This window comes from Aotus nancymaae, unplaced genomic scaffold (assembly GCF_030222135.1).
Source record: "Aotus nancymaae isolate 86718 unplaced genomic scaffold, 86718_ANA_hifiasm-v0.15.2.pri h1tg000011l, whole genome shotgun sequence".
NCBI lineage: Eukaryota > Metazoa > Chordata > Mammalia > Primates > Aotidae > Aotus > Aotus nancymaae.
The window spans coordinates 74,481,563-74,506,028 of NW_026988422.1; the positions used below are offsets into that span (position 1 = coordinate 74,481,563).

General features: G+C 46.4%; 1 protein-coding gene across 3 annotated transcripts in view; it reads left to right on the forward strand.

The window, feature by feature from the left end:
• DGLUCY (D-glutamate cyclase) overlaps nucleotides 1–24,466 on the forward strand; it is a 107,306-nt gene that overhangs the window by 13,394 nt on the left and 69,446 nt on the right. The window lies entirely within an intron of this gene.

Genomic DNA, 24,466 nt, shown 5'->3' on the forward strand with positions numbered 1-24,466 from the left:
TTGAGCAGACTGCTACAGGATTTGCAGACATGAAGGCAGCGGTCTGGGGCTGGCCTTGGCAGCCGAGCACTCCCATGCTTGGTTTACTAGACGGGAGTGAGTGTCTCTGGCAGCGAGTCTACAGCTCATGGGCAATTTCTGGATAGTCTATTTTCTTTTTCTTTTCTTTCTTTCTTTTCTTTCTTTCTTTTTTTTTTTTTTTTTGTTTTTGAATTAGAATCTCCCGCTGTCACCCAGGCTGAAGTGCAGTGCATAACTTTGGTTCACTACAGCCTCAACCTCCCAGTCTCAAGCTATCCTCCCACCTCAGCCTCCCGAGTAGCTAGGACCACAGGCATGTGCCACCATGCCTCGCTAATTTTTAAATATTCTGTAGAGACAGGGTCTTGCTGTGCTGCCTAGGTGGGTCTTGAACTCCTGGCCTCAAGCAATCCTCCTGCCTCAGCCTTTCAAAGCACTGGGATTACAGGCGTGAGCCACCATGCCAGGACCTTCGTTCATTTTCTGATAACTCTGTGAGCTGCCAACTGGAGCTGGAAACGCCGTCAAGTCATGCTCTGGAATCTGGACCTCATCCTTGCTACACCTGTCTCCCCTACACCCGCTTCTCCCCCAGCCTTCCTTCACACTGCAGCCTTCTGGCCTCCGCCCAAACACACTGGGCCTGGGCTAGAGGGATGAGGCCGGGCTGTCTGGCCCCTGGCTTCAGGCTGTTTGCAATTTGGCCAGGCAGGGAGTACAGGGCAGGACCGGCTGGTGGGGAGCCAGGGGTAACTGCTTCTCCAGGTTTCTGTCCCCTCACACCGTGTCGTCCTTCTCCCAGCCTTTGCCTCGCTCCTAGACTGAGGCAGGGAATCTGACTTTTGCAATCCTGAAATATGATTTTCTGGTTCTCAGCTCAGTTGAATTACTTGCCACAGGCAGAAAGAGAAACTCATGGCTTTCTTTTCTCCTTCCCTGCTTTCTGAAAGGTCAGTTGGGACTAAAGTGCATCTTTTTCTCGGGCCAGGCCTGGTGACTCATGCCTGTAATCCCAGCTTTTTGGAAGGCTGAAACGGGCAGATCACCTGAGGTCAGGGGTTCAAGACCAGCCTGACCAATATGGAGAAACCCTGTCTCTACTAAAAATACAAAAGTAGCCAGGCGTGGTGGCGCATGCCTGTAATCCCAGCTACTCGGGAGGCTGAGGCAAGAGAATCACTTGAACCCAGGAGGCAGAGGTTGCGGTGAGCCAAGATTGTGCCATTGCACTCCAGCCTGGGCAACAAGAGAGAAACTCTGTCTCAAAAAAAAATCCATCTTTTTCTCAGAACTTACTAAGGCTGAAGAAGGGGCAGGATACCCCAGGCACCTGGGTTTTTTTTGTTTTTTTTTTAACAAGTTCTACAAATTTCCAGCCTCATTGAACATGCGGTCTGACTCACTGGGCTCAACAGGAGAGGGTTTGGCTATCTTGTACCACGTGATAGGTGTTGCTCACTCCTGAGTCAGGAAGGGAGACCGCACCTTACACCCACCTCAACACAGCACATTCCAGATATCAGGGTCTGTCATTTGCAAAACCCTGCTCCTGGTACAGAATTCTGAGTTACTTAAGACGCTTGCAATTGATGTTAAGAAAGATCCAGGCTGGGCGTGGTGGCTCACACCTGTAATCCCAGCACTTTGGGAGGCTCAGGCGGGTAGACTGCTTGAGCCCAGGAGTTCAAGACCAGCCTGGGCAACAGGGAGAAACCCCATCTCTACCCCAAAAAAAAAGAAATCACAAAAATATTAGCTAGACATGGGGGTGGTGGCATGTGGCTGTAATTTTAGCTACTTGGAAGGTTGAAGTGGGAGGATCACTTGAGCCTAGACATGGAGGTTAGAATGATCACACCACTGCTCTCCTTCCTGTGTGACAGAGTGAGACTCTGTCTCAAACCAAATAAAATAAAATAAAAAATAAAAGGAAGATCCAGAAAGCGGATTGTATTAGCCCATATAACTAGAAAGCAGGAAAGGCTGGATCCAGGCACCTAAATGACAGGATGAGGACTTTGTTTCTCACCCCCACTTTGCCCCCTGTGACTCTCCAGCCCTTCTTTCTGCTTTCTTTTCTACTGGTTTCAGTGGGTTTTCAGGCCAATTTTCATGGAGCTCTAGGCCCACAATGCATTTACGTCTAGCAATCCACTGCTTCCTGAGTTGTTCCAACAGAAGACACAGAGAGGGCTCTGAGTGGGCTCACTGGGGACCTCTGCTCACCCCCTGTATTAAGTAACCACTGAGGTCAGATGAGTGGAAATACCCTAGTTAGTCGGCCTGAGTCATACGGCATTCACTATTGATGGGACAGTTAAGGCCACATGATTGGCAGCCCCTCTGGGTTGGGGGAAAGAGTTTCTGAAAGGAAAAAAATGCTAGGGAGACAAAATCAAATGTTGAGGGGCTGAGCCTCTGAGCAGGTTCTCAGTTTGCATTCTCCAGTGGGTCAGAAGCCTGACAATCCACCTAGCCTCTGCTTCAAGCCTCAGGGGACCCAGTTCTATTCCTGCATCCTTAGCCATCATCTACACACTTTTTATCTTTTCTTTTATGTTTTTTAAAATTGTGAAATCTATATACATATAAGCCATATGTTCAACTTAAAGAATAGTAAACAACTGTGTCCCTACGATCCAAGTTAAGAAATAGATCAGAGTCAGTTTCTTAGAAGCTTCTGTATGTGCTTCCTTCCAGTCGTGTGCCCTCCTGTCTCCACCCAAGGGAAGCTACAGACTTCTGTGTTCATTATCCCATGCTTTTCTTTATGGTGTTCCTATACACACATACCCTTAAACCTCTAAGTTCTAGATGGTTTGGTTTTGCAAAGCCCAGAAACCTATTTTAATGCCGTATATAAAATATGCTAGCCAGGCATGGTGACTCACACCTGTAATCCCAGCACTTTGAGAGGCTGGGGTGGGAGGGTTGCTGAAGCCTAGGAGTTCAAGCTGGGCAACATCCCCATCACTACAAAATTAACAATTAAAGAAAAATGCTATATTTCTGTGACTTTTATTCAACATAATGTTTTGAGTTTCATTTGTGTTGATGCAGGTAGCTGTAGTTTATTTTATTTTATTTTACTTTTTTTGAGACGGAGTTTCGCTCTTGTTACCCAGGCTGGAGTGCAATGGCGCGATCTCAGCTCATCGCAACCTCCGCCTCCTGGGTTCAGGCAATTTTCCTGCCTCAGCCTCCTGAGTAGCTGGGATTACAGGCACGCGCCACCATGCCCAGCTAATTTTTTTTTTTTTGTATTTTTAGTAGAGACGGGGTTTCACCATGTTGACCAGGATGGTCTCGCTCTCTTGACCTCGTGATCTGCCCGCCTCGGCCTCCCAAAGTGCTGGGATTACAGGCATGAGCCACCGCGCCCGGCTGTAGTTTATTTTTTAACCGCCGTATAGTATTATGTTGTGTGATTTTCCCACATTGCATGTATTCTTTAGAGTGTATAACTAAGAATGGAATTACTAGGTTTAAAGGTGCTTCCACTCTATGGGATAATGCTAATTTTTTTCCCCAAAGTAGTTTATAACAATCAACCCTTGCACTACGAGTCAGTGATAGTGTTTTGGTTGACCTCATTCTTGTCAATTTTAATTCTTGTCAACCCCACAAGTGTGGCCTGTGTCTCATTATAGTTATAATTTGCATGTATTTAATTACTATTGAAATGAAGACTCTTTTCTTACTTATTTTTATTTGAGACAGGGTCTCATTCTGTCACCCAGGCTGGAGTGCAGTGGTGTGGTCACAGCTCACGCAGCCTCAACCTCCTGGGCCCGAGCGATCTTAACCACCTCAGCCTCCCAAGTGGCCGGGACCACAGATGTGCACCACCACGCCCAGCTAACAGTGGATAATCTTTTCGTGTTTATAAACCAACTGTTTTTTCTGTATTGTAAATGCCTGTTTATATCTTTCCCCCGATTTTAATGAATGGGTGGTCTTTTTCTTATTGATTCATAAAAGTTCTTTATATAATCTGGATGATGATGATTCCACATCAGTTTATGTTTTTACTTTTTGAGACAGGGTTATGCTTTGTTGCTCAGGCTGGAGTGCAGGGGCAAGAACATGGCTCTCTGCAGCCTCAACCTCCCAGGCTCAAGTGAGCCTCCTGCCTCAGCCTCCCAAGTAGCTGGGATTACAGACATGCACCCCCAAGCCCAGCCAAGTTTGGTATTGAACTCCTAGCCTCAAGTGATCCTCTTGTCTTGGCCTCCCCAAATGCTAAGATTATAGGCATGAAATATTATGCCTGTCCCAGTATTATATGTTCATATATCTACTTGCAGTTTGGGAATGCTTTTGCATTTTATTTATGGTGACTTTTGAACAGAAGTTCTTAATTTTGATGTCAAATTTATCATCTCTAGGAAAACTTTCCCAACTTGAGATATTCTTTTCTATTATCTTCTAAAAGTTTCTAATTTTGTCCTTCATATTTAAGTATTTAATATTTTATATTTAAGTATTTGATCTACCTGGATTTCATTTTTGTTACTGATAATCAGCTTCCAATTTTACTTTTTTTTGGTGAGGGGGATGGAGTTTTACTCTTGTTGCCCAGGCTGGAGTGCAGTGGCACAATCTCAGCTCACTGCAGCCTTTGCCTCCTGGGTTCAAGCGATTCTCATGTCTCAGCCTCCCGAGTAGCTGGGACTACAGGCATGCGCCACCGCACCTGACTAATTTTGTATTTTTAGTAGAGACAGGGTTTCTCCATGTTGGACAGGCTGGTGTCCGCCCGCTTTGGTCTCCCAAATTGCTGGGATTACAGGTGTGAGCCACCATGCCTGGCCTAGTTTTTTTTTACTTATAATGTCTTTCATGTCTCCAGTGTACATCCATGTTATGGTATATATCAGAATTTCATTCTTTTTAGGCCAGGTGTGGTGGCTCACGCCTTAATCCCAGCACTTTGAAAAACCAGGATGGGCAGATCACTTGAGGTCAGGAGTCTGAGACCAGCCTGGCTAACATGGTGAAACCCTATCTCTGCTAAAAATACAAAAATTAGCTGGGCATGGTGGTAGGCATCTGTAATCCCAGATACATGGGAGGCTGAGGCAGGAGAATCACTTGAACCCAGGAGGCAGAGGTTGCAGTGAGCCGAGATCTTGCTACTGCACTCCAGCCTGGATGACAAGAGCAAGACTCCTTACCAAAAAAAAAAAAAGAAGAATTTTATTCTTTTTAATGGCTGAACAATATTCCATTGTCTGTATATACCAAATTTGTTTATCTAGTCATCCATCAGTGGCTATTGTGGATAAGGCTGCTATGAACATTGGTGTACAAATGTCTGTTCGAATCTCTGCTTCCCATTCTTTTGGATATATACTAGAAGTGGCATTGCTAGATTATATGATAGCTCAATGTTTAATTTTTTTAAATTATATATATTTTTTGTAGAGATGAGGTCTTACTATGTTGCCCAGGATAGTCTCAACCTCCTGGCCTCAAGCAGTCCTCCCATCTCAGCCTCCGAAAGTGCTGGAATTACAGGCATGAGCCACTGCCTGTAGCTCAATGTTAGTTTTTTGTGGAACGGCCATACTGTTTTCACGGAAGGCTACACCATTTTATAATCACACCAGCAATGCACAAGAGTTCCAGTTACTCCGTGTCCTCACCGATACTTCTTTTCTAATTTTGCTTTTGTCTTTGATAATGGCCATCCTAATGTGTGTCAAGTGCTATCTCACTGTGGTTTTGATTTGCAGTTCTGTAATGAGGTTGAGCGTCTTTTCATGTGCTCAGCGGCCATTTGTATAGCTTCTTTGGAGAAAGGGCCTTCAAGTCCTTTGCCCATTTAATTGGGCTATTCATTTGTTTTTTGGGTTGAGTTGTGGGAACTCTTTCACTCCATCTTAATTACCATGGTTTTCTATGTCTTGATATCTGGGAGAAGACAAGCCCCCAACCCCAACACACACCCTGTCTGTTGCTCTTGTTTAAAAGTGATTTGTTATTTTTTGGCACTCGGCTCTTCCCTATAAGTTTTGGAATCGGTGTGATCAGATCAGTTCCTTTTTAAAAAGCTGTTGGGATTTTGATTGGAATTGCCTAGAATATACAATTTAGGGAGAACAGATGTATTTACAACATTGCGTCTTTCTGTCGTGAACATACCGTCTCTCCATTTATTAGTTGTTCCTTGATATCTTTCAGTAAAGTTTTGCCATATTTTCCATAAATGGTTTTCACATGTTTTGTTAGATTTATTTCTGGGTATTTGATATTTATTCATGCTATTATAGATGGTATCATTCAAAATTACATTTCTTTTTTTTTTTCCCTGAGATAGAGTCTTACTCTGACGCCCAGGCTGGAGTGCAGTGGTGTGATCTCGGCTCACTGCAACCTCAGCTTCTTGGGTTCAAGCGATTCTCGTGCCTCAGCCTCCAGAGTAGCTGGGACTACAGGTGTGTGCCATCACACCTGCCTAATTTTTGTATTTTTAGGAAAGACGGGGTTTTGCCATGTTGCCCAGGCTGGTCTTGAGCTCCTGACCTCAAGTGATCCACTTGCCTTGGCCTCCTAAAGTGCTAGGATTACAGGTGTGAGCCACTGCGCCTGCCCGGAATCTGGGCTGGGTGAGTATCTCTTTGAAAGTCTCACTCTCAAGCACGACTAAGAGCCTCCTGAGCCCAGCAACTTCTGAAGGGCCCCTTGCAAAGTAACAGGGCTTCTGCCTAAGCCTCTCCTTCCAGCCACTAGGCAGCTTTCTAACTACCCTAACAAGCCTTGGACCAAATGGAAATAATGCTTTTTGAAGCAAAAAAAATTAAAAAGGCTGGGCATGGTGGCTCAGCCTGTAATCCCAGCACTTTGGGAGGCCGAGGCAGGCGGATCACCTGAGGTCAGGAGTTTGAGACCAGCCTGACTGACATGGAAAAGCCCCATCTCTACTAAAAATACAAAACTAGCTGGGTGTGGTGGTGCATGCCTGTAATCCCAGCAACTTGGGAGGCTGAGGCATGAGAATCGCTTGAACCCAGGAGGCAGAGGTTGCAGTGAGCCAAGATTGTGCCATTGCACTCCAGTCTGGGCAATAAGAGCGAAACTTCGCCTCAAAAAAAAAGAAAGAGGAAAAGAAGTGCAGATCCTAAGCTTCAGGGAAAACTCTATTTTTATGCTTAGGTTCGCTGAAAAATGGCCAGCTGTGTCGAAATGTGATTGGACAAAAGAGAGTGATCTAATGCTCATAGACCGATGGGAAGAGAAGGCCCAGCAGAACCTGTCTGTCCAGATTCTCTTTTTCCATAGAGACGCGGTCTCACTGTGTTGTCCAGGCTGTTCTTGAACTCCTGCCTCAGGGGTTCTTTTGCTCCAGACTCCCAAATTGCTATGATTACAGGCATGAGCTACCATGCCTGGCCCTGTGCAGATTCTTCTTGGTCTCTCTGTGTCACATTCTTTTACCTGGAATGTAGAATAGGACCTCTTTTGGAATGAAGGTCTTATGATTTACTATCAGAAAAGGTAGAGAATTTCTTTATGGCCAGCTCTTACACAGAATTGCAAGGGAAAGTTAGAGTAATATTTCTAGGTCTTATGACTGGCTTTGAGAGAAGGGGGTTCTAGTTTCTATGACCTGCCTTAGGGAAGAGGAATTCTAGTTTCTATGGCCTGCCTTGGGGGAGAGGGGAACAGGAAAGATGGGAACAGAAAAAGGTCAGACATCTTGCTTCAGAGCCCCCTCCAATGTCCTTCAGTTCAAACTACTCCGCATGACAAAGCACCAAACTTTGGGCTATCATTTTCTGAGCCCCAAAAAGACACTGCCAGATTCAGTTTGCTAATACTTTGTGTTACACACACACTCTGAATGAAGAGAACCCCCTCACCCCCACCCCCAAACAGGCTTTGTGTGAGCAACATGGCTGTTTATTCACCCGAGTGTGGGCGGGCTGAGTCTGAAAAGAGTCAGCAGAGGGAGGTGGGATAGGAGTTGGTTTTATAGGTTTGGGGTAGGCAGTGGAAAGTTACAGAAGTTACAGTTCAGGGTGGTTTTTGCAAGCTGGGAGGGGGTTGTAGGATCTGGAGTCACAAGGTTGACCTATCAGTTGAGCAAGGTTGGTTACAAAGTCCAGTTGCCTTATCAGTTGAGGCAGGAATAAGGAACAATAGAAGAATGTCTCAAAGTTAATTAGGTGCCACGGGTTGGTCATTCTTCTCCTTTTGTGGTTTTCTAGTTACCTCAGACTTTCTAGTTCCAGGAACTCATCTGAAGGTGTACGTGAAGGTCACAGAGGTTACCATGCAGTCCATGGCTCAGTCAGTCAGCCTAAAAGACCTTACACTTTATTTAGAATTTTTACATCTAGACTCATGAGCTGCCACTTTCCTGTTTGGTCCTGCCTTTGTCTTCTTCTGGTCCTAAGGGTTTCATTGATCCAGATAAATGTTCTGGGCACTAAGGTAGTGTCCCCTGCCTGTGGAGAAGTAGTGGATCTGTGGTATCTGCTTACTTGGTAACACATCAGTGGCATGTGAGGATTTGTGTTTTGATGGGGTATCAGACCATCCTCTTTTTTTATTTTTTATTTTTTTTAAGACAGGGTTTCACCATGTTGGCCAGGCTGGTCTTGAACTCCCAACCTCAGGTGATTCACCCGCCTTGGCCTCCAAAGTGCTTGGATTACAGGAGTGAGCCACCACACCCGGCCCCAGACCATACTCAAACTGCTATAAAGAAATACTGGAGACTGGGTAACTTATAAAGGAAAGAGGTTTAATTCCCAGTTCCAAATGGCTGGGGAGGCCTCAGGAAACTTAAAATCGGGGCAGAAGGCGAAGGAGACGCAAACACACCTTCTTCACGAGGTGGCAGGAGAGAGTAAGCAAAGGGGAGGGGGTATACGTCACACTTTTAAGCCATTAGATCTCTTGAGAACTCACTCACTATCAGGAGAACAGCATGGGGGAAACCGCCCCTATGATCCAATCACCTTACACATGGTCCCTTCCATCATCACAGAGGGATGATGGAAATTACAGTTGGAGATAAGATTTGGATGGGGACACAGAGCCAGACCATATCAGATGGCGCGTGAATCTAAGTTATATTGGCCTTCGAGACCATGAGCTAAATCAACAGTCAGCTCCGGAGCTCCTGCTCAACAAACTTTTAGAAGAAGAACCAGATATTTTAAATATGTTAGGTTTCTGGGACACGTACATCTCTGTGTCTATTAGTCCTTGTTCTCCAGAAAAACAGAACCAATAGGAGATACACATATAGATAAAGAGATTTATCATAAAGAATTGGCTCACAAGATTATGGAGGCTGAGAAGTTCCAGATCTTCCATCTGCAAACTGGAGATAAGGACTAAATTCCAGCCTGAGTCCAGAGGCCTGAGGACCAGAAGCGCTGATGGGGCAAATCCCAGTCTAAGGACAGGGAAAGGCCCAGCTCAGCCAGCCAGACAGAGAGCAAATGCTCCCCTCCTCCACCTTCTTGTTCTCTTCAAGTCCTCCGAGGACTGCATGATGACCACTGCCATCAGTAAGGGTGGGATCTTCCTTACTCAGTCTCTGGATTCAAATGCTAATTTCACTCCAAAACACACTCACAGACATACCCAGAAATAATATTTAACCAGGCTGGGTGAAGTGGCTTATGCCTGTAATCCCAGCACTTTGGGAAGCTGAGGCAGGTGGATCACTTGAGGTCAGGAGTTCGAGACAAGCCTGGCCAACATGATGAAACCCCTTCTCTTACTAAAAATGCAAAAATTAGCCAGATGTAGTGGCTCATGCCTATAATCCTAGCTACTGAGGAGGCTGAGGCAGGAGAATTGCTTGAATCTGGGAGACGGAGGTTGCAGTAAGCCGATATCATGCCACTGCACTCCAGCCTGGGCAACAGAGTGAGACTCTGTCTCAAAAAAAACAAAGTTTAACCAAATGTCTGTGTACCCTGTGATACAATCAAGGTGGAACATAAAATTAACCATCACACTGTAAATAAAAAAGTACCTGAGACAGGTCTCAATCAATTTAGAAGTTTATTATTTATTTATTTATTTATTTATTTTTGAGACGGAGTTTCGCTCTTGTTACCCAGGCTGGAGTGCAATGGCGTGATCTTGGCTCACCGCAACCTCTGCCTCCTGGGTTCAGACAATTCTCCTGCCTCAGGCTCCTGAGTAGCTGGGATTACAGGCACGCGCCACCATGCCCAGCTAATTTTTTGTATTTTTAGTAGAGATGGGGTTTCACCATGTTGACCAGGATGGTCTCGATCTCTTGACCTCGTGATCGGGATTACAGGTGTGAGCCACCGCGCCCGGCCAATTTAGAAGTTTATTTTGGCAAGGTTAAAGATAACCCCAGGAGATGGGTCTGTGTCTTTCTCCAATGATGATTTTGAGGACTTCAGGATTTAAAGGGGAAAAGCAGGATGGAGGGGGAAGGGGGAGGGTGTGGTCATATGACAGTCCACGTGTTGCAAGAGAAAGGGAGCAGGTAGGGGAATAGTAATCAGCACTTTACATAAGATAAGGTGAACGTAGAATAGCTACCTGCAGAGATCTTTAACCTTTTATCTGTCGCTATCTGCTGAGGAAGAAAAGGAAAGACAGATTCTGGCATGACTCAGCTTTCAGCTTCATTTTTTTCCTTTTGGCAGAGTGAATCAGGGTCCAAGATTTTGTTTTTCTTTCATAATACTGTTGTTTTTCCTTTTCCTTTTCCTCCTCCTCCTCCTTCTCCTTCTTCACAACTCCTAAAAATGTAAAACCTATTCTTAGTTCACAAACCTTACGGAAAAAGTTTGCCAGTTTAATTTAAACTATCTTGAAAAATCTACATCTCAATGGCATTTTGTTGTTTCCTACAATGCAGTGACTCTTGAGTGATTATCTAAAGAAAATAACTTATGGGCTGGGTGTGGTGGTTCATGCCTGTAATCCCACAATTTTGGGAGGCCGAGGCAGGCGGGTCACCTGAGGTCAGGAGTTTGAGACCAGCCTGGCCAACATGGTGAAACCCCGTCTCTACAAAAATACAAAAATTAGCCGGGCATGATGGCGAGTGCCTGTAATCCCAGCTATTGGGGAGGCTGAGGCAGGAAAATTGCCTGAACCCAGGAGGTAGAGGTTGCAGTGAGCCAAGATCCCGTCACTGCAGCCTGGGCGACAGAGCAAGACTCTGTCTCAAAAACAAACAAACAAGAAAATAATTTATGAAAGTCAAGGGTCTGATGAACAGTCACCACTCATTAGTAATCTGTGCTGCCACACTTCTACCCAGCAGATCTGCCATCTTTTGAAATGAGTAGCAACCTAGACATTCCCAAGTAAAGCACCCACAACACCTGGGCGTTGTGATTAGAACAGCAACGGTTAGACTCAGGCTCTCACTTTCCGCCCTCTCCTGGCTAGCCCATTGTTGAGGATCAGATGTGAATCCTCTAGGATTTCATGAGGCTCAGGAAACTTTCAGGTCTTGTCAAAATTTCCACCAGTGGATAGTACTATCAAGGATCTTAATGCTGGTCGTGATGGCCAAGTTTGTCTGTTATTGTAGGGTTCTCCAACTTTTTTGAGTGTGTTATAGAAAAAAGAGTTATCAAGCTGGGCATGGTAGCTCATGACTATAATCCAGCACTTTGGGAGGCTGAGGCGCATGGCTCACTTGAGGCCAGGAGTTCAAGACCAGCCTGGCCGACACGGTGAATCCCCGTCTCTACTAAAAATACAAAAATTAGCCGGGCGTGGTGGAGCGTGGCTGTAGTTCCAGCTACTTGGGAGGCTAAGGCAGGAGTATTAGTTAAACCTGGGAGGCACAGGTTGCAGAGAGCTGAGCTTGCACCTGAGCTCACCCCAGCCTGGGTGACAGAGTGAGACTCCATCTAAAAAAAAAAGAAAAAAAAAAAGGAAAAAGAAAAAGAAGAGTTATGATATATTGAATGTCTACTATGTGCCAAATATTGCTAAACAAGTATTATTTCATTTCATCCTTAGAACAATCACATGAGCTCCATACCCCTTGACTGTTCAGCATTACCTTCACACAGGTGATATAATGGAGACTCAGATAAGTTACTTATTTATTTATTTTTTGAGGCGGAGTCTTGCCCTGTCACCCAGGCTAGAGTGCGATGGCGTGATCTTGGCTCACTGCAACCTCTGCCTCCCGGGTTCAAGCAATTCTCCTGCCTCAGCCTCCTCAGTACTGGAGCTAGAGGTGTGCAGCACCGTGCCTGGCTAATTTTTGTATTTTTAGTAGAGACAGGGTTTCACCATGTTGCCCAGGCTGGTCTTGAACTCCTGGCATCAGGTGATCCATCTTCCTCAGCCTCCCAAAGTGCTGGGATTACAGGCGTAAGCCATCAAGCCCAGCCAGAGAGGTTAATTAACCTGCTCAAGAATCACAGGTAGTAGGTGGTAGAGCTGGAGTTTGGCATTCAGTCCATGTTTATCTGACTCTAGAATCTGTGGTCTGAATTGCTACCCAAGGTTCACAATCATTTGTGCAGAGTGTCTAATTCAGTAGGAATAGTATGGAACCAGAAATTTGCATTTTTAACAAGCACTCCAGGGTCCTGGAGAGCTACACTTTGAGAACACTACCTGTCACAAATAGAAACTGTACTGCTTCCAGTAGATAGATTAAACTCTGCTCACACCTGTAATCCCAGCACTTTGGGAGGCCAAGGCAAGCGGATCACGAGGTCAGGAGTTCGAGAACAGCCTGACCAACATGGTGAAACCTCATCTCTACTAAAAATACAAAAAATTAGCGGGGCGTTGTGGCACATGCTTGTAATCCCAGCTATTCAGGAGGCTGAGGCAGGAGAATTGCTTGAACCTGGGAGGCAGAGGTTGCAGTGAGCCAATATTGCACCATTGCACTCCAGCTTGGGTGACAGAGTGACACTCAGTCTAAAAAAAAAAAAAAACAAAACAAAATAAAGATGAAACTCTTCAGCAACAGAAGACTTATTCTGGGGTAGACCTAATTGCTGGGCTTTCCCTCCTTCTTTGAGTACAAGAGGAGGTTAGAAGAGGGTAATAAGATGCAAAGATTTCTTATCTCTTCCTGTCCCTCAGCCCTCCCTGCCCCTACCTAAGCCCCAGAGAAGTGTCCCTCAAATGAATTTGCCTAAAGAGGTATAATGTTGCTCTTTGCTGACTAAACCCCTGGGTAAACGTATACTGGTTATTTGGTAACACTCAAAAATCTACTTGCAGCTGGGCATGGTGGCTTCCTGTAATCTTAGCACTTTGGGAGGCCAAGGTGGGCAGATCACCTGAGGTCAGGAGTTCGAGACCAGCCTGGGGAACATATTAAACCCTATCTCTACTAAAAAAAATATATATATATTATATATATATACACACACAAAGATTAGCCAGGCATGGTGGTGCACGCCTATAGTCCCAACTACTCAGGAATCTGAGGCAGGAGAATCACTTGAAATCGGGAGGTGGAAGTTGCAGTGAGCTGAGATCTGGCCACCGCACTCCAGCCTGGACGACACAGTGAGACTCCCTCTAAAAAAAAAAAAATCTCATGGCAGTTTTGGCTGTTCTGAGGAACAGTTTACATTTTAATTGAAAATGCATGCCAGGCCACCAGGCAAATCTTCTTTTCTTTCTTTAATAAATCAGACTTGGTGCTCAGGCTGTCCGATCTGGAAGTGTTCGTGGCTTGCTGAGCAGAGACAAGAGGAAAAAGGCTTAGGTGTAATCTAAATACAGTGGATTTGCAATGAAACAAGTGGCCTGGGCTACAACCATCTCTCCACACGCTCTGGCTTTCTGGCAGCAAATCTATGTTTGGCAAGGAATGGGATGGAACCTTCTCCCCACCTGGTGGCGAGTGTTTTCTTGAACCTCTATATCATCCTTCCGCTCCTGGGTGGGATGGGTGGTCACCCACGGAGAATGGGGGAACGTACACCTGTGAGGGCCCAGCCACCGGTCAGTGTTCTGCAGAGGAGAAATATAGCAGAGAAAGAGCAAGACGATGCCAGGATCATGCTGGGCATTTGACTCACGTGATTTAATCTTCTAGTAACCCAGAGAGGTGTTGGGATTCCCTCTTCATTCGCCACATGAAAAAACTCAGACACAAATACGCAAAGTAACTTGCCCAAGATCATCTACGTAAGATGTAGAGTCAAGAATTAAACCAAAGGCCTTGCCCTTTCCATCCAGCTCTGTGCCACCACGAAGGGCCACCGCTCTCTGCATTAGTTCCTCTGTATAAGATCTCCCCTTCCAGTTCACACAGGCTCCACTCACAAGCCTTGGCAAAAAGCCACCAGTCCTTGCGTTCGAGAATAACATAAATGCAATGAGCCTTTTTCTGAAAATGAGATAACATATGTCATGCATTCAGCCCAAAGCCTGGTACTTTTCAGACTACTCAGCTGAGGCGGGGGGTGTCCCCGGGACAGGATGTTTCTGGTTGTAGGAGATTGTATTGGCCATTTGGTAACAAACATTTATCAAGTAACTATATAAATGGTCAAAACAGGAAGAGCAGAGCCAGGTGCAGTGGCTCACACCTGTAATCCCAGGACTTTGGGAGGCCGAGGCAGATGGATCACCTGAGGTCAAGAGTTCGAGATCAGCCTGACCAATATGGTGAAACCTTGTCTCTACTTAAATACAAAAATTAGCCAGGCATGGTGGCACTTGCCTGTAGTCCCAGCTATTCGGGAGGCTGAGGCAGGAGAATCACTTGAACCTGGGAAGTGGAGGTTGTAGTGAGCCAAGATGGTGCCACCTCACTCTAGCCTGGACAACAGAACGAGACTCCGTCTCAAAAGAAAGGAGTCATGGGAGTCATTCTAATTGGACCAACTTAGATCTCAGGAATCAATCCCTGCCTGCCAGGGGGATTGAGCGGCTAACTGGTTTAGCTTAAGTGGCATTCTCTGTCCTCGGAAGCACATGGACCCTCAAATGAAAATTGGGGGCTCTCATGGGAAGTGGGGTTTGTCGGGGAGGAGACAGCCACAATGATCGCAACAGGAAAATTGCTTTTGTGAAATAAAAAGGCAGGAAGGCACAAGCAGTGTGTGATTGTAGCCCACAGATTTGTTTGGCTAGAGCAGAGGTTTCTTTGTTCTTGAAAGTGAGTTGTGAGAAATGGAGCATTTGAGAGGGAGTTGGGGTTGCTGGAAGGGGCCTTGTTGGGAGCCTGTGGGGCCTCAGGCTTTGTGTGAGTCTGGGAGTTTCAGTGCAGCATTTACTGGATTACTCGAAAATTCAGGAAATGAGCCTGTTTCCTCCTATTATAGCGCCTAATCCTTTATTCATTAAATGGGGTATTTACTCAGCCTGAAAATGTTCAGTGTCGGGGGGTGTTAGGAAACAAGGGAGCTCACAGTTGCTGAGAGCCCACTATGTGCTGACTCTGGGCTGGAGGCTTTTCCTGCATTTTCTCATTTAATGCTCCCAACCTCCCTCTTTGCCCCATTTCACAGATGGAGAAGGCAAGTGACTTGTCCAGAGCCACCCTGTTAATGAGTGGGCAAAAGGGAGACTTGAGTCTTCAGGGCTGTTGACTCCAAGCGGGTAGCCACATTGGGGTTTTCTCCAGGACCTGAGAATTCTTTTGTCCTGTGTATCATATCGAGCATCTGGGCTGATGACCCTTCTGCATGGTGTACCCACCTCACAGCCTGAGCTTGGCCTCAGCTACATCCACTATGCCCAGGGACACTGACGAATGTATCCGGGAGGCCGGGCACTGTGGCTCAAGCCTGTAATCCCGGCACTTTGGGAGGCCGAGGCGGGTGGATCACCTGAGGTCGGGAGTTCGAGACCAGACTGACAAACATGGAGAAGCCCCGTCTCTACTAAAAATACAAAATTAGCTGGGTGTAGTGGTGCATACCTGTAATCCCTGCTACTCAGGAGGCTGAGGCAGGAGAATCACTTGAACCCGGGAGGCGGAGGTTGTGGTGAGCCGAGATTGCACCATTGCTCTTCAGCCTGAGCAACAAGAGCAAAACTCAGTCTCAAAAAAATTTTTTTTAATATAATAATAATAATAATAAAAGGATGCATCTGGGAGTCTGGAGGCAGGGGTCCACTCGTGGGTTGGGACTCTGTTTGTACTTGCTCCACCAGGACTGAAGACAGGAAGTCACACGTAGGAGAACCAAGATAGGGCTGACACAAACGTTCCCCACAGAGCATCCTTGTCCCAGCTGTCACTACCCTCTTCCTCACACCTGCATCTCCAGCAATTACTGAGCGCTTGCAACATACCCGGTGCCCTCTCAGCACTTTACATATATCATCTCCTGGAACCGTCCCAAAGCCGCTTTGAGGCAGGTGCCATGATCCTCCCCATTTTATAGATGAGAAGGTCAAGGAATGACCATGGAGGCTGAGGTCAGAGCAAGGGGCTTGTCCCTGTAAGGTCTATACACTCATCCCTATTTCCTTTTCCCTCTTTCTTTTTCTTTTTGGAGACAGGGTCTCGCTCTGTTGCCCAGGCTGAAGTGCAGTGATGTGATCATGGTTCACTGCAGCCTTGACCTCTGAGGCTCAAGCAGTCTGCCTGCATCAGTCTCCCGAGTAGCTGAGGCCACAGATATGCACCACCACACCTGGCTAACTTTTGTATATTTTTGGAGAGACGGGGTCTTACCATGTTGCCCAGGCTGATCTCAAACGCCTGAGCTCAAGCCATCCGCCCTCCTCAGCCTCCCAAAGTGCTGGGATTACAGACATGTGCCACCATGCCTGGCCCATTCCCCATTTTAAAAATGAGTTAAATTTAACCTCCAAGAAGTTGCCCATAATCTCACATGCCTGGCAAGTGGCTGAGTTGGGATTTGAACTCACATTCTGTCTGACTACAGTGGCTGGGCTGAGCACTGCGCTGAAGGATAATTGTTGACTTAAAGAAAACCTTTGGGCTGGGCACAGTGGCTCACGCCTGTAATCCCAGCACTTTGGGAGGTCAAGGCAGGTGGATCACCTGAGGTCGGGAGTTTGAGACCAGGCTGGCCGACATGGTGAAACCCTGTCTCTACTAAAAATACAAAAAAATTAGCCGGGCGTGGTGGCACACGCCTATAATCCCAGCTACTTGGGAGGCTGAGGCAGGAGAATCACTTGAGCCTGGGAGGCAGAGGTTGCTGTGAGCCAAGATTGTGCCATTGCACTCCAGCCTGGGCAACAGAGCAAGACTGTCTCAAAAAGAAAAAAAAGAAAAAGAAAACTTTTGGAAAAGTGATTTGGCCTTGTGAATCTTTCCCTGAAGACAATTTCCAGGATGTTCCTGAGAAAGCATGGGCTCCTCTTTGTTGAAATAAATGCAGGTCCTTTCTCAGGTCGCCAGTGTGCACTAACGTCGCTGTCATCCCCCCCTCCCCACTTCTTCCCCTGTCCCAAAAACGTCTGACATGGGGCTCCCAACAAGGCCCAGGAGGAGCTGCTTCCTGGGTGAGTGTGTCCCCTGGAGGAAGGTACACCTGCAGCAAGGCGAGTGGGACATTTTTGAAGCCTCAGGCCACATCGTCTCCAAGACGAGGCTGGTGCGGATAGTAAGCCTCTTGTTTTTTAAGGTCACATACAACAAAAACACGGAAACTCAGAATGGAAGAAGCCCGTGAGAGCAATCATGAGGCATAACAACAGCTGCAGAAGGTGACTGCAGGGAAGCAGACTGCACTCCTTTTCTTTATGTTCTGTTTTTAGCTGTGTTTTTCAGAGCAAGTAGGTACCATGGTGATAGGTACCATAGAAATAGATGGAGCACACCACCCAGCACGGGGCTGCCAAGCCGTTCCCCTGGAAATGCACCGAGAGCTGCCAGGGAGAGCTCAGGGACTCTGCTTCCTGGGGGGCCTGTCAGCTGCACGGCCAGGGAAGAAGTCCCCTGTAGAATGGTCCCCAGAGGCTTCTCACTGTCTTGCTGTGATTGTCCAAGGCCCCTGATGGTGCACTCTCCCTCCCAGAGCACCTATGGCCCTTCTCTCCGAGTCCTCCCAGGAAACTCACTTAAGGAGGTTTGCCTTTGCCTAGGGAAGCAATTATCTTGGGCAATAGGGACCTCAAAAGTAACACTGCCAGCATTCCTGTCTCCGCAGTTAGGAGTACACGGTCCTCGTCCTGCCTGGATATGGCACTGTCACTGGTTTTATGCAAGAGGTCATAAAGACTTTGTGGGGCAGGAGCTGAGTTCTAAACATTTGGTAATCAGGAATACTCATAAAATGAAATCTCAAGAGGATTTAACCCAGAAAGCCAAGCCAGATAGGGCATAACCATGTCTGATATGGGGGTTTGCAGTTTGTGAAGCCTCGGGCAGTATAGAATAGGGCCCAACCCCAACTACTTTTGGATGCAGCTTGAATGGACTGAAAGACCCTTCAAAACAAGTGCTGGAACCATCCTGTAGCACTTACATAACCATCTCTGCAGGGCTGTTGATAGATGAATGTAAATTAACCCAGGCAGCGCTTAGCTCATTTTTATTTAGATTGAGACCAATTTCATGTCTTCTGAAATATAGCCCATATGTACACACACTAAACCTAACTGTCTTATTTTAGGCCTAGCATGAGAGGATCAAGTTTAAAGGGCATCTGCTAGTATATCTGTCCCATCATATCTGCTTCTGAAATGGCTTTATTATGTACATTTCTTTCTATACGTTTATACTCTCATGTGGCATTCTTCTTCAGAGCAGGGCAAATGTTATTCTGGACCAATGTATGATTTGGAGACCAGTAATTCTAAGCACCAACCAACTGAAGGTAATTTTATTCTCAATTAAAGAAATACAGGTTGGGTGGCTCACGCCTGTAGTCCCAGCACTTTGGGAGGCTGAGGTGGGTAGATCATTTAAGGCCAGGAGTTTGAGACCAGCCTGGACAACACAGTGAAACCACATTTCTACTAAAGATACAAAAATTAGCCAGCTGTGGTGGCATGCACGTGTAATTCCAGCTACTTGGAAGGGTAAGGCAGGAGAATCGCTTGAATCCAGGAGATGGAGGTTACAGTGAGCCAAGATCACACCACTGCACTCCAGCCTGGGTGGCAGAGTAAGACTCTGTCTCAAAAAAGAGAAAGAAAGAAACACACATCTCTAACAAAGGATTTTTTTTTTTCTTGAGACTAGGTCTCTCTCTGTCACCCAGGCTGGAATACAGTGGCGTGTTCTTGGCAGTGGTGTGATCTTGGCTCACTGCAACCTCTGTCACATAGGCTCAAGCGATACTCCTACCTCAGCCTCCCGAGTAGCTGGGACCACAGGTGTGTACCACCACATCTGGCTATTTTCTTGTATTTTTAGTAAAGACAGGGTCTCACCATTTTGCCCAGGCTGGTCTTAAACTCCTGAACTCAATCAATCCACCCACCTTGGCCTCCCAAAGTGCTGGAATTGCAGGCATGAGCCACTGTGCCTGGATAGGAATCTATTTAAAAAACCCAAAACTTAAAAATCAGTAACACAGTTAACTCTTAAATTATTGTTTAACTAGTTACAGATTCTGAAAATGATAGAACTAGAAGATGCTAACAAAATGTCTGTCCTGCACATGTGGCATTTGACATGAAGAAACTGAGGACATTGCCGGGAGCAGTGGCTCATGGCTGTAACCCCAGCACTTTTGGGAGGCCAAGGCAGGGGGATTGCTTGAGCTCAAGAGTTCAAAACCAGCCTGGGCAAGATGGTGAAACTCTGTCTCTACCAATTACAAAAGTTAGGCTGGGCACAGCCTAACTTACAAAGTGCCGGTAATTCCAGCACTTTGGGAGGCCAAGGTGGGTGCATCACAAGGTTAGGTGCTCAAGACCAGTCTAGCCAATATGGTGAAACCCTGTCTCTACTAAATATACAAAAATTAGCCAGGCATGGTGGTGTGCTCCTGTAGTCCTAGTTACTTGAGAGGCTGAGGCAGGAGAATCGCTTGAACCCAGGAGGTGGAGGTTGCAGTGAGCCGAGACCACGCCACTACCCTCCAGCCTGGGCGATAGTGTGAGACTCCGTCTCAAAAAAAAAAAAATACAAAAGTTAGCCAGGCATGCTGCAGTGTACCTGTAGTTGCAGCTTTTCAGGAAGCCGAGGTGGTCACTTGAGGAAGGTCACTTGATCCTAGGAGGTCAAGGCTGCAGTAAGTTGTGATTGTGCCACCGCACTCCAGCCTGGGTGACAGAGTGAGACCCTGTCTCAAAATAAATAAATAAATAAATAAATAATAAAAGAAAGAAACCGAGGCCCGAAGATTGGGCATACCTTGCTATTAGTTCAGCATGTCTTCTGTGTATGCAGGTGGTATCTCTAGGTGATTATCACTCTGGCAGATTCTCTCCCGGAGATGGAGATGTGTGGAGCCCCTAGTCTCTCCAACCAGGGAGTGGTGTTCCTGGTGACCTTGAAGTAGGCTTGTAGATCTGGCCGTTGGTTGAGCTGTGCAGGCAAGAGTAGCTAAACATCATTAGAGCAACTGCCTGGTTTATCTCTAGGACTAACCATGGAACCGATGACTCAGCATTTACTGTTGGCAGCATCATACACTCAGCCCGCATGTAGATTTCATGGATCATATTTTGTGGTTACAGGAATTTGGCCTGATGGACCCGTTGCAGAAACTCTGTATTAAATAAGCAAACACATGTGCTCTGGTTTTACAGGCCAAGCAAACTGTGAAACAGAAGGGCTGGCCTTTGTTGCCCATAGCAGTCATACCTTGGACTTTTGCCACTTGGTTGGGTTGCTTTATTTGGCTAAGTAGCTAAAAGCAGATTCACACGAAGAATGAGGCTCTCAGATATTCCAGAACTCTCTAAGAATGGTCATTCGCAGTCACATTGGGCAGACAGAATTATTCCCACATTTTCAGAGTCATAAAGCTAATGTTTGGGCCAAGTGTGGTGGCTCATGCCTGTAATCCCAGCACTTTGGGAGGCTGAGGCGGGCAGATCAGAAGGTCAGGAGTTTGAGACCAGCCTGGCCAATATGGTGAAACCCTATCTCTACTAAAAATACAAAAATTAGCTGGGCGTGGTGGCAGGCGCCTGTAGTCCCAGCTACTTGGGAGGCTGAGGCAGGAGAGTCATTTGAACCCAGGAGGTAGAGGTTGCAGTGAGCCGAGATTGTGCCACTGCATTCCAGCATGGTGACAGAGTGAGACTCCATCTCAAAAAGAAAGAGAGAAAGAGAGAGAGAAAGAGAGAGAGAGAGCACTGCACTCCAGCATGGCGACAGAGTGAGACTCATCAAAGAAAGAAAGAGAGAGAAAGGAAGAAAGAGAGAAAGAAAAGAAAGAAAGAAAAAGAAAGAAAGGAAAGAAAAAGGAAGGAAGGAAAGAAGGAAGGAAGGGAAAGGAAGAAAGAAAAAGAAAGAAGGAAAGAAAGAGAATGAAAGAAAATAAAGAAAGAAAGAAAATACTTGTTTAATCAACAATTCTTTGCATGTGGGGAGCCCTTGTATTTGACCTATTAAATTTGATTTGGTAGTCAAATCTTAATTGTGACTACCAGGATTTCCCCAATCTTTTTTCTCTGCTATTATAATATAATATCTTTAAATAAAAGGTTTATGCAGTTAGGATGCCTTCTTCCTTGCAGCAACACTTATTTTGCAAATTTGCAGTTGTATTTAGGCTACCACCAGCAACTCTCTTGGCAAACGTTGAGCAACTCCTACCACAGAAAATAATGAGTAGACAAGGTCTGCACACCTACTCATTCTGTTCTTCCATTATCAAGCTGCGGGACTCTGGGGAAGTGATCCAGGGGACATCTACAGAAACCAAAATCAGAGTTTTGTGATGCTGGGAGTTGTTTATTCTTGTGAATAATAGAATCTTCTTACTAGACCGGAGGCTTCAAGGAAGCTGTGTCTTCTCTTTTTCACATGCACCCTTCGAGGTTCTAAATATGATCCTAGGTGACCAGAAGGCACTCCCTGTGCTTCCGGGCTGGCGGAGCTGTGAGGGCTTTCTGGGGATAAACTGGGAGAAGGATGCTTGTTGGGTTTTATCTTCCTTGACTTCCCCAGACCATAAATTCCTCCTTGAAATACTTGCTTCTGAGTCACAAAGTTTCTCTCCTGCTTCCCTGGCTGCCTTACTTAGCTCAGCTGCCTTTGTGTGAGCCCACAAGATGATGCTCGAAGATGAGCTCTGCCCATCTCTCCTGACAGTGAACTTTATTTATTTATTTATAGACAGAGTCTGGCTCTGTCGCCTAGGCTGGAGTGCAGTGACAAGATCCCGGCTCACTGCAACCTCCGCCTCCTGGGTTCAAGTGATTCTGGTGGCTCAGCCTCCCGAGTAGCTGGGATTATAGACGTGCGCCACCACACTCAGCTAATTTTTGAATTTTTCGTAGAGACGGGGTTTCACCATGTTGGCCAGGCTGGTCTCAAACTCCTATCCTCAAGTCATCCGTCCACCTAGGCCTCCCAAAGTGCTAGGATTACAGACGTGAGCCACCGCACCTGGCTGGCAGTGAACATTTACTGGGCACCTTTCGTGTGCCAGGCACTGTTGATGGTGCACGTCCAGCAGTGAGTACAGCAGATGGAAAGCCTTGTCTTCACTGAACTGAAAGAACACCCCCTCCCCTGGGTGTGAGCCTGCTTCCTTGTTTCTGGATCACAGGAGCAGCCTCAGCTGCTTCTTGAGGTGTGCTGAGCACTGCCCGCTCATGAAGGCCTTGCCGGGCCCATGAAGGATGAAGGCAGCCTCTCCCCTGTGAGGTTCTTTCCTGTGTGAACCCAAGAGTATCTGAGACAGGTGTCAATCAATTTAGAAAGTTTATTTTGCCAGTCGGGTGCAATGGCTCATGCCTGTAGTCCCATCCCAGCACTTTGGGAGGCCAAGGTGTGCAGATCACTTGAGGTCAGGAGTTCAAGTCTAGCCTGACCAACGTTCTGAAACCCTGCCTCTACTAAAAATACAAAAATCAGCCAGGCGTGGTGGCAGGTGCCTGTAATCCCAGCCACTTGGGAGGCTGAAGCAGGAGAATCGCTTGAACCGGGAGATGGAGGTTGCAGTAAGCTGAGATCATGCTACTGCACTCTAGCCTGGGAGACAGGAGCGAAACTCCATCTCATTGAAAAAAAAAAAGTTTATTTTGTTAAAGTTAAGGACACAGCCTTAACACATAGCCTCAGGAGGTCCCGAGGACATATATTCAAGGATATATACACAGGTTTTGGTTTTGGTTTTTGAGACAGGGTCTCACTCTGATACCCAGGCTGGAGTGCAGTGGTATAATCTCAACTCACTGCAACCTCCACCTCCTGGGTTTAAGTGATTCTCCTGCCTCAGCCTCCCAAGTAGCTGGGATTACAGGTGTGCGCCACCACACCCGGCTAATTTTTGTATTTTTAGTAGAGACAGGATTTTGCCATGTTGGCCAGGCTGATCTTGAGCTCTTGACCTCAAGTGATCTGCCCAACTTGGCCTCCCAAAGTGCTGGAATTATAGGCGTGAACCACCTCACCTTCTGGAGTAGCTGAGATTATAGACATGCACCACAGCTTGGTTTTATACATTTTAGGGAGACATGAGAGATCAATCAATACGTGTAAGATTGATTAGCCTTTCGCTGAATACACAATTTACATGTGAGATGGGGGTACAGGAGTAGTCATGCCTTAGTGTGGCTCAGTTAATCTGCCTTTATTTATTTATTTTTTTAAGACGTACTCGCTCTGTTGCCCAGGCTGTAGTGCAGTGGCCTAATCTCAGCTCACTGCAACTCCGCCTCCTGGGTTCAAGCAATTCTTCTGCCTCAGCCTCCTGAGTAGTTGAGATTACAGGCGTATACCACTGCACCCAGCTAATTTTTTTCTTTTCTTTTTTTTTTTTTTTTTTGAGATGGAGTTTCGCTTTTGTTACCCAGGCTGAAGCGCAATGGCGCGATCTCGGCTCACCGCAACCTCCGCCTCCTGGGTTCAAGCAATTCTCCTGCCTCAGCCTCCCGAGTAGCTGGGATTACAGGCACGTGCCACCATGCCCAGCTAATTTTTGTATTTTTAGTAGAGACAGGGTTAAACCATGTTGACCAGGATGATCTCTCTCTCTTGACCTCGTGATCCACCCACCTCGGCCTCCCAAAGTGCTGGGATTACGGGCGTGAGCCACCGCGCCTGGCCAATTTTTTTCTATTTTTAGTAGAGACGGGGTTTCACTGTGTTAGCCAGGATGGTATTGATCTCCTGACCTCATGATTGGCCCACCTTGGCCTCCCAAAGTGCTGAGATTGTAGGCGTGATCCACTGCCCCCAGCTGTGAATCTGCATTTTTACATAAACAATAGGGCAGAGGAAGCAATCAGATATGCATTTGTCTCAGGTGAGCAGAGGGATGACTTTTGAGTTCTGTCTACCCTTTGTCGGGCACCAGTAAAAATACGCTGTCAATTTACATTGCCAGGGTGAAATTCACTAGAACTGTTTCAGGGTAAAGATCTTGAAGCCCACAGG